The sequence below is a fragment of the Triticum aestivum genome, chromosome 3B, assembly GCF_018294505.1.
Source record: "Triticum aestivum cultivar Chinese Spring chromosome 3B, IWGSC CS RefSeq v2.1, whole genome shotgun sequence".
Classification (NCBI taxonomy): domain Eukaryota; kingdom Viridiplantae; phylum Streptophyta; class Magnoliopsida; order Poales; family Poaceae; genus Triticum; species Triticum aestivum.
Window position 1 is genome coordinate 599,613,728 of NC_057801.1, and position 13,478 is coordinate 599,627,205.

Below are 13,478 nucleotides of genomic sequence, written 5' to 3' on the forward strand. Positions count from 1 at the left end.
AAGTCTTTCAACCTTGGCTGGCCTATTGATTGGCGTGAGAGAATTGCATATGATATGGAAGATGACTTAAGTTTTAGACGTCAAATTCTTTGGATCTTGGTCAGAAGAATAAGCATCGCAAACTTTTGACGGATCCATAAGCAGATGATGTTATGCATCGATCACATCCCAGTAATGCAGTCTGTGTTCCCTAGATTCATCAAATTTAAATCGAGGAAAATGCAGCTTATTGAGGAACCCTGCTGCACTGCAAGTGATTTTCTAGACTCAGTCAGCCACTGAAATTTCCAAGTGTTGTATTCGTTCATGTTCCTAGGGACATAAAGGGTATCACAAAATTGTAGAATAATTTCTCAGTTCCAACAGTGATTGAAAGAGAGGAATCTCTTCAAGTGCAGTTCATCTAGCTGGTCAATGGTGCAATGAAAGCAAGATAAGTCACTAGTTGTGTCAATCGGCGATGCGGTGGTGGTATCCTTCTTGGGACCCAAGCGCCGACGGGCTTCCATGATCTACTTTTCCTTGCTGTCTGCGTCGGCCGCGAATGTGCCAGCCTCCGCAGACATGGCTTCTTTCCCCACATGCTCGACACGTTGATGCCATTGCTCGTGGCGGAGTTGTAGGTGACGGAATTGGCCAGCCTGGACGGTTGAGGAGGAGCTGGTGATGTCAGTGGCGCCAGATCCAGAGGATTGCCGGCAAGCCAACCTGTATTGAGCTGGCTGGCTGGGTAACCCAGGCCGTTGCAATGCCGCAGAACTCCTTCTTTTGCTCGCCGGAGAACATGGCGGGTATTGTACAAGGAGGAGATGGAGAGCGGAGGTGAGGTGTGGTTATAGCCCAGCGCCTGGCCACATTTATATGGTGGGCGGATGAGAGGAGCTAGCCAGAGAGGTGTTTAATGCCGGCCAGCACAGGAACGGACATGTGGCGCCGGAGTAGGTTCCTCGGCGGATGCGTCAATTTAATGGAGGTAGACGGGCAAACGGATGCCATTTCAATGCGGAGAGAAGGCGTGTGCAGCGGGAAGCGCTCTCAGACGGCAAGCCGCTACAATGCCCACTGTAGTGAGCGGTCGTATATGCTCTGGGCCGACATGAATGTGGGCAGCTGGCTTCGGACGGGACTGCACAAGCACGGGAGAGGGTTTTTGGTGGGCTGGGGCAGTCAGAAACAGGTGTGGCAGCGGTCCGGACACCCGCAAAGCCCCCAGTTTGTGTCTGGTTTATGGAAAAAGTACATCTGAACTGGTTGACGGACCGATACAGACCCGCATGAAATGACAAAACATGTCTAGACCGCTCCATCCCGACGGTTGCAAGCAGTTTGAGGGTCGAAATTGGAGATGCCTTAAAGCCCCAAACAGGAAACTTGGACGAGCACACAGCTCCCCAATGAGAAAACATATGAAACACATGACTGCAACATCTATGGCCTAAAAAAATAAACACGACTTCAGCATCAAAACACAGCTACATTGCCCTGTTAGTATTCCTTGTACTATAAAATTCCTCAAGAAGCATTGTAGCGAAATAAATGCCCTAGATGGAGTCGCTCGAGCCGGCTTCTGGCGACTGTCGGGGCTTCGGCCCTAGCGCGGCCTTCGCCGCGACGCCACCAGCCTCCCCGCCCGCACCTCCGGCCTCCGAAGCCTCCACCATCCTCTCCGCTCCTGGCCCTTCCCCGTCTGCTCCCTTCGCAGCTTTAGCTCCCCTGGTGTGGGCTGATCTGGTGGAGGACGAGGACATCGCCGCCGGCCGCCCTGTGGACCGCCGTGACCTGGTTCCCCCTCCCGCCCCAGCTCGCCGGCCGGAGCTCCGTGCCGCCGCCGGCCTTACCCCTAGGGGTGGGGGCTCGGCTACCCATGCATGAGCGCAGTCCCGTCGGGGAATGAGCTCTCCTCGATCTCCCTCGAGGCAAGGCTCAACCTTGGGGACAGGAGGATCCCGCCACCGCCGGCGCACGGCTGACCGGGGGGTCGCCGATCGTGCAGACCTGGGCTCTGCCCAGACATCATGGCGGTCCTCGGGCGCCATCGTCGTCGCTGGGGTGGCCGCGCCATCGAAGGGGGTTGCTGCCGGCTCTCCCGTGCCCCCCCCCTCCCCGCCCCCGCCGCACCCCTTTCCGGCCTTTCATCGCCGCCTTCGGCTCCTCCCGGCTCTGTTTCGTCTTTGGTCTCAGCGCTGTTCTCCCTTTCCCCCCTCTTCGGCGGCCTGCCCTCACCCCTCCGGCGCCGACGGCGGTGGGGGAAACCCTTGCCGAGTGCCCGCCCCGGCCACGCGTGTTGGGCCGCCCTGTGGTGGGCTGTTCCTCCAGGGATGGGCCGTCTAGCTCTGCTCCCACGGCTGGACTGGACCTGGACCTGGGGTTGTGTCGGCCCATGTGAGTTGTCGGCCCAACCCAGGGCCTGCTCCCCTGGCCTGCCCCGTCCCGATCGATTTGGCCCCCGTAAGGGTTTCTTGTCCAGCCGCCTCGCTCCCCCTGAGGCCCGGTTTCCCCTCGCCCGACCTCTCCTCCTCCCGCGCCGCCACAGACCGTCCCCGATGAGGGAGTCCTGGATTAGGGGGTCCTCGTACAGCCGGACTATATGCTTATGTCGGACTGTTGGACTATGAAGATACAAGATTGAAGACTTCGTCCCGTGTCCGGGTGGGACTCTCCTTTGCGTGGAAGGCAAGCTTGATGATTCAGATATAAGATCTCCTTCTCTGTAACCGACTATGTGTAACCCTAGCCCCCTCTAGTGTCTATATAAACCGGAGGGTTTAGTCCGTAGGACAAAAACAATCATAATCATAGGCTAGCTTCTAGGGTTAGCCTTTACGATCTCGTGGTAGATCAACTCTTGTAATACTCATATCATCAAGATCAATCAAGCAGGAAGTAGGGTATTACCTCCATAGAGAGGGCCCGAACCTGGGTAAACATCGTGTCCCCCGCCTCCTGTTACCATTAGCCTTAGACGCACAGTACGGGATCCCCTACCCGAGATTCGCCGGTTTTGACACCGACATTGGTGCTTTCATTGAGAGTTCGACGGTGACGTCGAAAAAAGGTTTGATGGATCGCCTCGTTATCAAGGACAACATCAACTCCGGGGGAGCCTTGGCCTCAGTCCAAACCCTCCGACTAGGCGGCTTCGTTATGACCGCCCGTTCGGCCAGTGTGTCGACGATGACTTCTTGGGTCATCGAAAACAGCCTCCAGGTCAGCTCAGAATACGCCGAGCAGATGGATCCGATGGAGCTATCGTCCTTGAACGAGCTCCTAGATCGCATCGCCGCTCTGGGAGTCGCTACAGACTATGATCGGATTGGGCTTAAACCCGATCAAAGACAGATTAATTCTCTGCCGATCACCCATCAAATAGTGGTGGTGGAGGAGTAATGCAGCAACTCTTCCTCTATATTGAGGACGAACTATGTCCATATTCCCGAGCTCACTAAGCTAGACACCCGCTCGCGGGAGGACATGCCCCAAACTTCGAATCTAGAATTGGACAGCGGGCCAGAAAAATTGGGTAGCATCCCGGAACCCGAACTGCTAAGTTCGGAAGCTCCTCATCCTTTGAGTCCCAAATCGGGTCAGGGTTCGGATTTAAAACCGCCCACCCACCCAGATACAAGCGATCTTTCCTACATCAGACAACAATCCCAAGAGACAGTACACCACTTTTGGGCCAGGTTCCTCCTTGTAATGAGAAAGGTTAAGGACTGTCGCGAGGAAGACGCAATTTCATTCTTTTGCAAAAATTGCACGGACAAGGGAATCCTCAACGCCATGAGTCGCCGTGACATATTGCACTTTGCTGACTTGGCGGCCATAGTACAGAAGTACTGTGCGATGGAAAACGCCTGGAAAACCCAAGCAACATTCTGGGATCCTCCGGCTCTCACTAAACCCCTCGTCCGAACCAAAAGGGTTTACTCTCGAAAGTCACCCGATCCAATCATAAAGAAACCAAAGCCCACTACAGGGCGTGGAACCATATCGGAGGGATGGCTCAATAGGCCATGCAAAATTCATACCACGCCGGATACCATGCCAACACATAGCCTTAGAGCATGTTGGATACTTCGGCAGGTGGCCAAGAGCGGCGAGGATATCCTCATTAACAATACCACAGAGCATCATCCCGCAGAAAACAACAATACAGTGTTGACAGTCTTTGAGACTTTTGCCTCGAACAGCAGGTGCAAGAGAGCACTCCGCGGCCTCGTCGAAGTCTGTCACGTCGCAACAAATCCCTAGAATGACACGACTATAACCTTTAATGCCAGTGATGAACCTCAATTCTGAACAGTCCGAGCACCAGCTGCTCTGGTCCTTAGTCCAATTGTGGACAGCTTCTGGCTTACTAAAGTGCTCATGGACGGCGGCAGCGGATTAAACCTGATCTATGAGGAAACTCTCAACAAAATGGAAATAGACAAGAGCCGCATTGAGCAAAGTAGCACGACCTTTCGAGGGATTATCACTAGTCGGGAGGCACGATGTGCGGGAAAAATCACCCTCGATGTGGTATTCGGCATGCCAGAACATTACAGGTCCGAAGAGATAACATTCCAAGTGGCCCCGTTCAATAGTGGATACCACGCCCTTTTAGGGCGGGACGCATTCGCGAGCTTCCAGGCTATACCCCATTATGGGTACATGAAGCTCCAGATGCCCGGACCCAATGGAATCATCACTCTAGCCAGTGATCCAGACATACCACTCCGCGCTGAAAATAAAACCGCCGCCCTGGCCATTGAGGCATTATCCGAAGCCCTCGTGGCCGAAGAATTAACTACGCTGCGCTCCACAGTGGACAGGGATGACGTAATACTCGACAAATGATCCAAGTCCACCTCCTTTAAACCAGCGGACGAGATAGTCAAATTCCAAGTCCACCCAACGGACTCTACAAAAACAGCATCCATCGGAGCACAGCTGAACCCCACAATCGACGCTGCACTGCGGGCATTCTTACGCGAGAATTGGGACATCTTCGCCTGGCACCCTTCAGATATGCCAGGGATCCCATCCAGGTTGGCCGAGCATAATCTCAACATATTGAAGGGATACAAGCCGGTCAAGCAGACACTATCGCGCTTTTCAGAACCTAAATGATGAGCTATGGGAGAAGAGCTAGCCAAGTTACTCGAAGCCAGATTCATCAAAGAAATAAAACATCCGGACTGGCTAGCAAACCTGGTGATGGTACCAAAGAAGGACAAATCCTGGCTCCAATGCGTCGATTTCAAGGACCTCAATAAGGCTTGCCCCAAGGACCCATTCCCCCTCCCCCGCATTGATCAAATCATCGACGCTACCGCAGGACACAACTCATTGTGCTTCCTCGATGCATACTCCGGATACCATGAAATCAAGATGGCGGAATCCGATCAAGCCGCAACGGCATTCATCACCCCATACGGCCCTTTCTGCTTCAACACCATACCTTTTGGGCTCAAAAACGCTGGTGCAACCTATCAACGCATGATTCAGACATGCCTGGAAAAACAAATCGGCAAGATAGTTGAGGCATATGTGGATGATGTGGTCATCGAGACCAAACACATCGAATCTTTAATAGACGACCTGAGGCTCACGTTCGACAACCTCCGAACATATGACATTAAGCTCAATCCATAAAAATGTGTTTTCGGCGTCCCTGCCGGAAAGCTGTTGGGCTTCATCCTTTCCAATAGAGGACTTGAAGCAAACCCGGCTAAAATCCGAGCTTTGTCATAGTTGGCTACCCCAACATACCTCAAACAAATCCAGAAACTAACTGGATGCGTGGCTACCTTAAGATGCTTTATCTCCTGACTGGGAGAAAAGGCACTACCTCTTTATCGCCTTCTTCGACACACCGAACACTTTGAGTGGACGGATGCAGCCACGGCTGGACTGGAAGAAATAAAGGCCCTTTTGGCCAGCAACCCAATCTTGGCCACGCTGAACTTGGCGAACCCATGCTGTTATATATAGCTGCAACACACCAAGTTGTAAGCGCAATGCTCGTCGTTGAACGAGAGGAGGACGGACATAAGTTCCCACTTCAAAAGCCGGTATACTACGTATCCACTTTCCTCACACCATGCAAATCAAGGTACCCACATTATCAAAAGATAGCATACGCAGTCTTCATGGCATCCCGGAAACTACGACACTACTTTCAAGAGTGTTCAATCATGGTGGCCTCCAAAGTACCACTCAATGACATAATAAATAACCGCGATGCAATGGGCCAGATTGCTAAGTGGGCCATCGAGCTCCTCCCGTTCGACATTACATACAAACCACGGCGGGCCATTAAATCACAAGTACTGGCTGACTTCATCGCCGAATGGACAGAAGACGAATTCCCTAAAGAGTACGGCACATACTCCAATTGGATCATGCATTTTGACGGCTCTAAAATGTTGGCTGGTCTGGGAGCGGGTGTTGTCTTGACATCCCCCACCGGAGATACAGTCCAATACGTACTCCAAATATTATACATAGACTCCAACAATGCAGCCGAATACGAGGCTTTGTTGCATGGTCTTCGGATGGCGGTCTCCATGGGCATCCAGCGCCTAGAAGTGCGTGGGGATTCAAACCTTGCAATATCTCAAATAAATGGAGACTTTGATGCCAAGGATCTGAAAATGGTGGCTTATCGTAATGTCGTCCTCCAAATGTCAGCTCGATTCGAGGGGCTTCAATTTCATCATGTGGTTCGAGAAAACAGTCAAGCGGCAGATATCCTTGCCCGCATCGGTGCTAAGAGTGACCCTGTCCCACCTAACATCTTCCTGGAAAGGCTATTCAAGCCATCCATGGTGTGGCAAGGGGAGACCGGCAATACTAGTCTGGATCCGACCACAACCCCAGATTCCGAACACACTGACATAATCGGAGGCTCTGCCACCGAAATAACACCTTCGGCCCATCTCATCATGGCGGTCATCGCCCCATGGACCAAACCCTTCTTAGCCTACCTAAATAGGCAAGAACTCCCCAAGGATCAAAATGAGGCACGCTACATCGTGCGGCGCTCTAAAGCCTACAAGGTCCACGAGGGAGAGCTTTATAAGAAAAGCGCTACCGGAGTACTTCAAAGATGTATCTTCGAAGAGGAAGGACGGCAGCTACTGGCTGAAATTCATGCTGGACTCAGCGGCCACCATGCCGCAGCTCGGACCCTTGTAAGCAAGGCCTTCCGTACATGTTTCTACTGGCCGATAGCCCGAGCAGACGCACAGGACCTCGTCCAACATTGTGTCGGTTGCCAGCTCTTCGCCAACCAAAGCCATATGCCGCCCACTGCTCTCCAAACAATCCCCATAACTTGGCCTTTTGCGGTCTGGGGGCTCGATATGGTCAGACCCCTTAAAGGAGGAAGCCATAAGAAAAAATACCTGTTGGTCATGGTAGATAAATTCACCAAATGGATAGAGGCCAAACCAGTTAAAACGATCGAATATGAACCAATGATAGACTTCATATCAGGGGTCGTGCACCGCTATGGTGTCCCCCACAGCATCATCATCGATAATGGCTCCAATTTCACAGTCGATGAGGTCAAAACTTGGTGCGACAACATGGGCATCAAGCTCGATTACGCCTCCGTCTATCACCCTCAAACAAACGGGCAAGTCAAAAGAGCAAACGGTCTTATTATGAGCGGCATCAAACCCACACTAGTGTGGTCTTTGAAGGAATCAGGCACGCACTAGGTAGAGGAGCTTGACTCTGTACTATGGGGGCTGCGGACCACGCCAAATCGTACTACCGGATACACACCTTTCTTCATGGTGTACGGCACAGAGGCAGTATTGCCCTGCGATATTATTCATGACTCACCTCAAGTGCGCATGTAAGAAGAGAGAGAAGCCGAGCTTGATCGGCAGGAAAGTTTAGATGCCCTGGAGGAGGAGCGCGACATCGCAAAAGCTCGTTCCGCATTTTATCAGCAACAGGCTCGCAGGTATCAAAGCAGAGAAGTACGGGCCAAAACTTACAACATTGGCGAACTTGTCCTACGCCTATCGGAGAAGAAAAAGGACAAGCTCAAGCCCAAGTGGGAGGGTCCTTTCATAATTGATAAAGTTCTCACTGGAGGAGCGTACCGCCTGTGTGATGCATCAAATAATCGACTCGAGCCAAACCCATGGAACGCAGCCAGACTCTGAAGATTCTACGCCTAGCGCCGAACTCTTTGTTCGTCTCCTTCTCTCCGCCTTTTTATTTTTACTTTTTAGTTATTTCCTCTCTCTTTCTTTTTACGGCTCTAAAGCTTTAGTGTAACTCGACTACACACTTGTGACATGCTAATCTTTAAAAATGTGCGTTCATTATACTTGGGGTCTTCTAATACAGAAGCTTAATATAATTATCTTCCGGGCTTCATGCTCACCGCATATGCGTCCCTTTTCCATATGCACCTTTTTTGATGAGACTTAAGTTTTGGCCAAGCTGGGTTGCCTGGCTCCTGTGTTTATTCCCTATGTTCCGTTAGTTCGGCTAGGGCATAAGGGGGGCACCTCTGCAACTGTTACTGCCGGGTAAGCCAGATGTGTACCTCAAACTAAAGATGTTTTTACCTCTTACATTATAAACCCCCAGATGTTTTATATGTTGCGCTTTTGCTCACAGTTCGGACATGCACATTGATGCATGCGTACCCGGGGAAAGGAACCCTTAACGGAACTATTCTCTCTGGAAGATGTTTCTTACTATCCATGTAATATAACATAGCTAGTTGGGTACTTGTCTGTTCAAGCAATTATGACCCCTACGCCTGGTTTCCATGTGTACCCCGGTTTACATAACTGAGCGGGTATTCGGAAACACTCCGGACTGTCGGGTTCAGAGGTTGAAGCGAAAAGGTCTGCCATGACAAATGATTTACAATCCGGCTAGGGACAAATATGTCAATTGAAGTACATAGTCACTTAGACTCACCTACTTCTTCTTCTATGCCATCCAACAGGTTGTCTAGCCTATAATCCTGTTGGGAATACTTTGCGGCTAATTCTACCTAGTCATATACCAGACTAACGGGAATCTCTTTCCCATCTGACCCTACAGGTCTGACCAGGGCCATGTGATTTGGGTTGACCTTGGTGTACCGTGTTTTTACCATGGCCCACGCTTCCCTCGCACCTTGTCGGCAGGCCGATATCTTCCACAATTGGAAGCGCTGCCGCGCTCCTTTGAGCAGTTGTACAAGCTCCACCATGCTTCCTGGAAAGGAGGCGATTGGCCACAAGTCCTTGGCAATACCCTGCATCACCTGTCGAACTTGTTCGTGCAGTTGCGAAAGCTCTTTGCAGAAGATCGCCTGAAGATCCGGGCATCTCCTCTGCAGGACGACCAGTCAGTATACCTACAGACATAACTTTGTTAGCCTGTTTCTTCATCGAACTATATAAAGATTCCTTTGAGCACATACTAAAAATGCCGCGTTGAAGCCTCATGTTCTCCTTCACGGAGTCCGCAAGCTGGGCCCGAACATCTTTCAATTCCACGCCCAGCCGGGTATTGGCATATTGGAGATCATTTTTCTCTCGCCTGACCCGTGTAAGTACACACTCGCCAGCTTCTAGTTGTTGTTGAGCTCGTTGTTCATCCTCTTGTAGGACCTCCAGATTCAATCCTCTTGTAGGACTCTCCACCTCGGAATTTGTAGCGGATATTCTATCCGCATCCTCTGTAGGAGGACCATCCAGAGTTTTCCCCACGTTAGCCTCCACCCTTGAGGCCGGTTCTGGAGTCCGGCTGGTAGAGGCATGGTGGGAAGGATCTCCGGATATAGTCCGACATATACTCTTTCTGCCAGGACACAGTAGACATTGTTATATTTTAAAAGATTACAATCATAGAGCATGTTTTAAAACATACCTCTTCGATTGCGGCTCGGTCCTGATCGCTTTCCTTTTAAGCCTACCCGGCTTGGGCGCCCCTTGTTGGTGAGTCGCCGTGGGTTCGGCATGGAGTGCCGATGGCTTTCCCTTTATAGCATAATATATGTGCGGTGGGTAAGGTGGAAAGGGGGAATCCTTTTCGAAAGGTAAGTCTCCTATTTACTTACACGTGACGTCGGGAGGAGTACGGGGTAATCAGCAATGATGGCCACCAAGGGGCCGTCATGGCTCGCCTGGTAAAACACCCTGCCGTTGAACTCCACAAATATGTCCGGATTCTTCGAGTCCAGGGTCGAGGCTCCAGTTGGGGTCCTCTGGTTGTGGAGGTGGGCTGTGGACCTCCCTCATGGCTTTCCGCGGTTCCTGTTATGGACTAGCGAGGTAAATATTTATGATGAAAGACTACGGAATGAATAGAGTTGAGTGAAGGATAGTAACTCACCCAGCTGGGGGGTTGTACACGGAAAATCCATCCCGTGTATTAATGCGGACGAACTCCTCTTATTCCCCTTCGTATAGATAGGACAGTATTTTTGCCAGAGTCGTGGCAGAGTCCGGGCCTTTCCGGCCACAGCGGGTGGCGTCATCTTCCCCGTTGCAGTGCCACATGGGACACCCCCGATACTGGAGTGGTTGCACCCCCTGCGTTATGCATATAGACATAACTTCGGTTATTGTCAATCCGGATTGGGCAAGCATTTTTATCCTGCCCATCAATTGAGGGACCTCTCTACTATCTTCCTCCTGGGGGCTCCGAGGACGCCAGCTATGGCGTTTCTTCAATGGAACATTTGTAAACTCCGGAAGGCCCATTCGGATAGGGTCAGGAAGGGAGACGTCCTCTATATAAAACCACTCGGAAGGCCAGTCTTTGGATGTATTCTTTGGGGTGCCGGATAGGTATCCGGTCCCGGCGCTGCGCCATATTTCGGCTCCGCCCACTAGGAATATTGATCCCTCCTGATTGCGGAGGATGAGGCAGAACATCCTCTTCCATAGCTTGAAATGAGCTTCACAACCCAGAAATAACTCACAAAGGGCAACATAGCCTGCGATGTGCATGATGGAGGCAGGGGTAAAATTGTGCAGCTAGAGGCCGTAGTACTCCAGGAGCCCGCGGAGGAATGGATGGATTGGAAATCCGATGCCCCTCAGCAAGTAAGGGACAAGGCACACTCGCTCCCCCCAAGATGGGTTGGGATAACTCTCCGCTTGCTCCCGGCCGTCATAGGTGGCTAATCTGGCTCGGACGGGGACAAAATATGCAGGTGGAAGAAACCCCTGGGTCTGCAACTCCACCAATCGACCGTGGGGTATGATACACTTCTCCCAATCACCTAGCTTGGTGCTAGGAGGGCGAGAGGAGGAGCTGTGGTGGCCGGCCATGATGGGATGGTTTTTTCGGGCGCACTCTGATTGATCATCACTTGGGGAAGATGGTGTGATTTGGATCTGAGGATCTCCGTCTCTTTAATAGACAATTTATTTACATGGTCAGGGTGGCAAGTGTACAAATGCCCCGGCTTCTCGCATTCGCTCGACACGTGGAGACTGACATTATTAAGGTACAGAAGTCGATGAGTGCAACATTAAATGGGAAGCCGGACATTGCTCGTCACAACAGGTACTCTGGAGAATTCGGAGAAGGAACCCGCCTTGCAATGCCGAAGACAATTTGCACGCGGACTCATCGTCATTGAAGCCTGGTTCGTGGGCTACTGAGGGAGTCCTGGATTAGGGGGTCCTCGGACAGCCGGACTATATGCTTATGCCGGACTGTTGGACTATGAAGATACAAGATTAAAGACTTTGTCCCGTGTCCGGGTAGGACTATCCTTTGCGTGGAAGGCAAGCTTGATGATTCGGATATTAGATATCCTTCTCTGTAACTGACTCTGTGTAACCCTAGCCCCCTCCGGTGTCTATATAAACCAGAGGGTTTAGTCCGTAGGACAAGAATAATCATAATCATAGGTTAGCTTCTAGGGTTAGCCTCTACGATCTCGTGGTAGATCAACTCTTGTAATACTCATATCATCAAGATCAATCAAGCAGGAAGTAGGGTATTACGTCCATAGAGAGGGCCCGAACCTGGGTAAACATCGTGTCCCCCGCCTCCTGTTACCATTAGCCTTAGACGCACAGTTCGGGACCCCCTACCTGAGATCCGCCGGTTTTGACACCGACACCCGCTACTTCGGCCCTCCCTCCCTCCACCACTCCCGCCCCCATCCCCTCGCCGGAGATGCCACGCGACTGGGGGGACAACACCGGCCGGCCCAAGTGCAGCTTGGATGACCGCCGTGCCCAGTCCCGCTCGTCGCTCGAGGGTCTCCGCCGGGAGGAGGACCTGCGCCGGGAGTTGGCCTCCAGGGACCAACGCCGCTCCCTTCCTTGCGAGTCCCGGCGCTCCCCCAGCCGTGACGGCAGTCCCTTGCCGGCCCGGGACGGCCACCGCTCCTCGCCCCGCGACGACCACTGGGACTGTCCCCGTCTCCTGTGACCGAATCGTCGCACATTGACCGGTGTTGGTCCCCCTCCCCGAAGCGGCGCCGGGCCCATTCCCCTTCCCCAAGTCGCAACCCCGCTCAACCTGTTGCCGACGCGCCCTCACGCCGCTATCAACCCCCAAAGAACCAGCCAAGTTTTCCTCCTGCCAATGGATGTAACGGGGGGCGAGGGCGCCGAAGAAGAAGAAGAAGATGGGCCCTGCTCGCCCCCTGCCGTGCCGGCCCCCTCCCCCGCGGCCTCGGTGTTGGCCGCTGTCGATGCTCCCCATGACCCGGCCCCTTGCTTCAACTACGGGGTCATGGGCCATTACCAAGTTGAGTGCACCAACCCTCCGATGTGCTACCTCTGCAAGGATACTGGCCAACCAGCGGTCCTATGTCCGGATCGTCCGTTGACGGATGAGCTCATGATGTATGGCCATGGCATCGAGGGCCTCGGTTTCTTTCACATCGAGGTGGAGGACATCCCACCCCCTCCTCATTCCCATCCCCTCCCCATCGCTCCAGGCGATCGTCACCGTCGTGGGGGTGGGTGTCGCTTCTCCGGAGATGATCAAGGCTGAGCTCAACCACCTGTGCCGGCGTGTATGGGACTGGCAGGTGACTCCGACCTCTGCCAGCTCATTCACTGTGGTCTTCTCGGACGCCATCAGCTTGGGCCTCTGCACTCGCAGCGACGACATCACCTTGGCCCTGAACAAGCTTGTGGTCAACATATCTGAGCCTAAGGTCGACCCCAAGGCGGTCGCAGTCCTAGATACCGCTTGGATCCTCATCGCCGGGCTGCCTACCGTGGCCCGGTCCGAGCGGGTCATTCGCAGTATGTCCAAGATCCTTGGCAAGGTGGTGGTGGTGGATGAGCTCTCCCTCTGCAAAGAGGAGGAGGTCTGGGTCAAGGTCAAATGCCTCGACTCCAACAAGCTCCGTGCCACCGTTCGAGTCTTCTTCAACGACCTGGGATTCGACCTCAAGATCTTCCCCGAGCCTCCTAACCACGTCGGTTCCCATGTTCCTCTGATGATGGACACTTTGGAGATGAGGGCGCAGACTGGCATGACGACTCCCACTA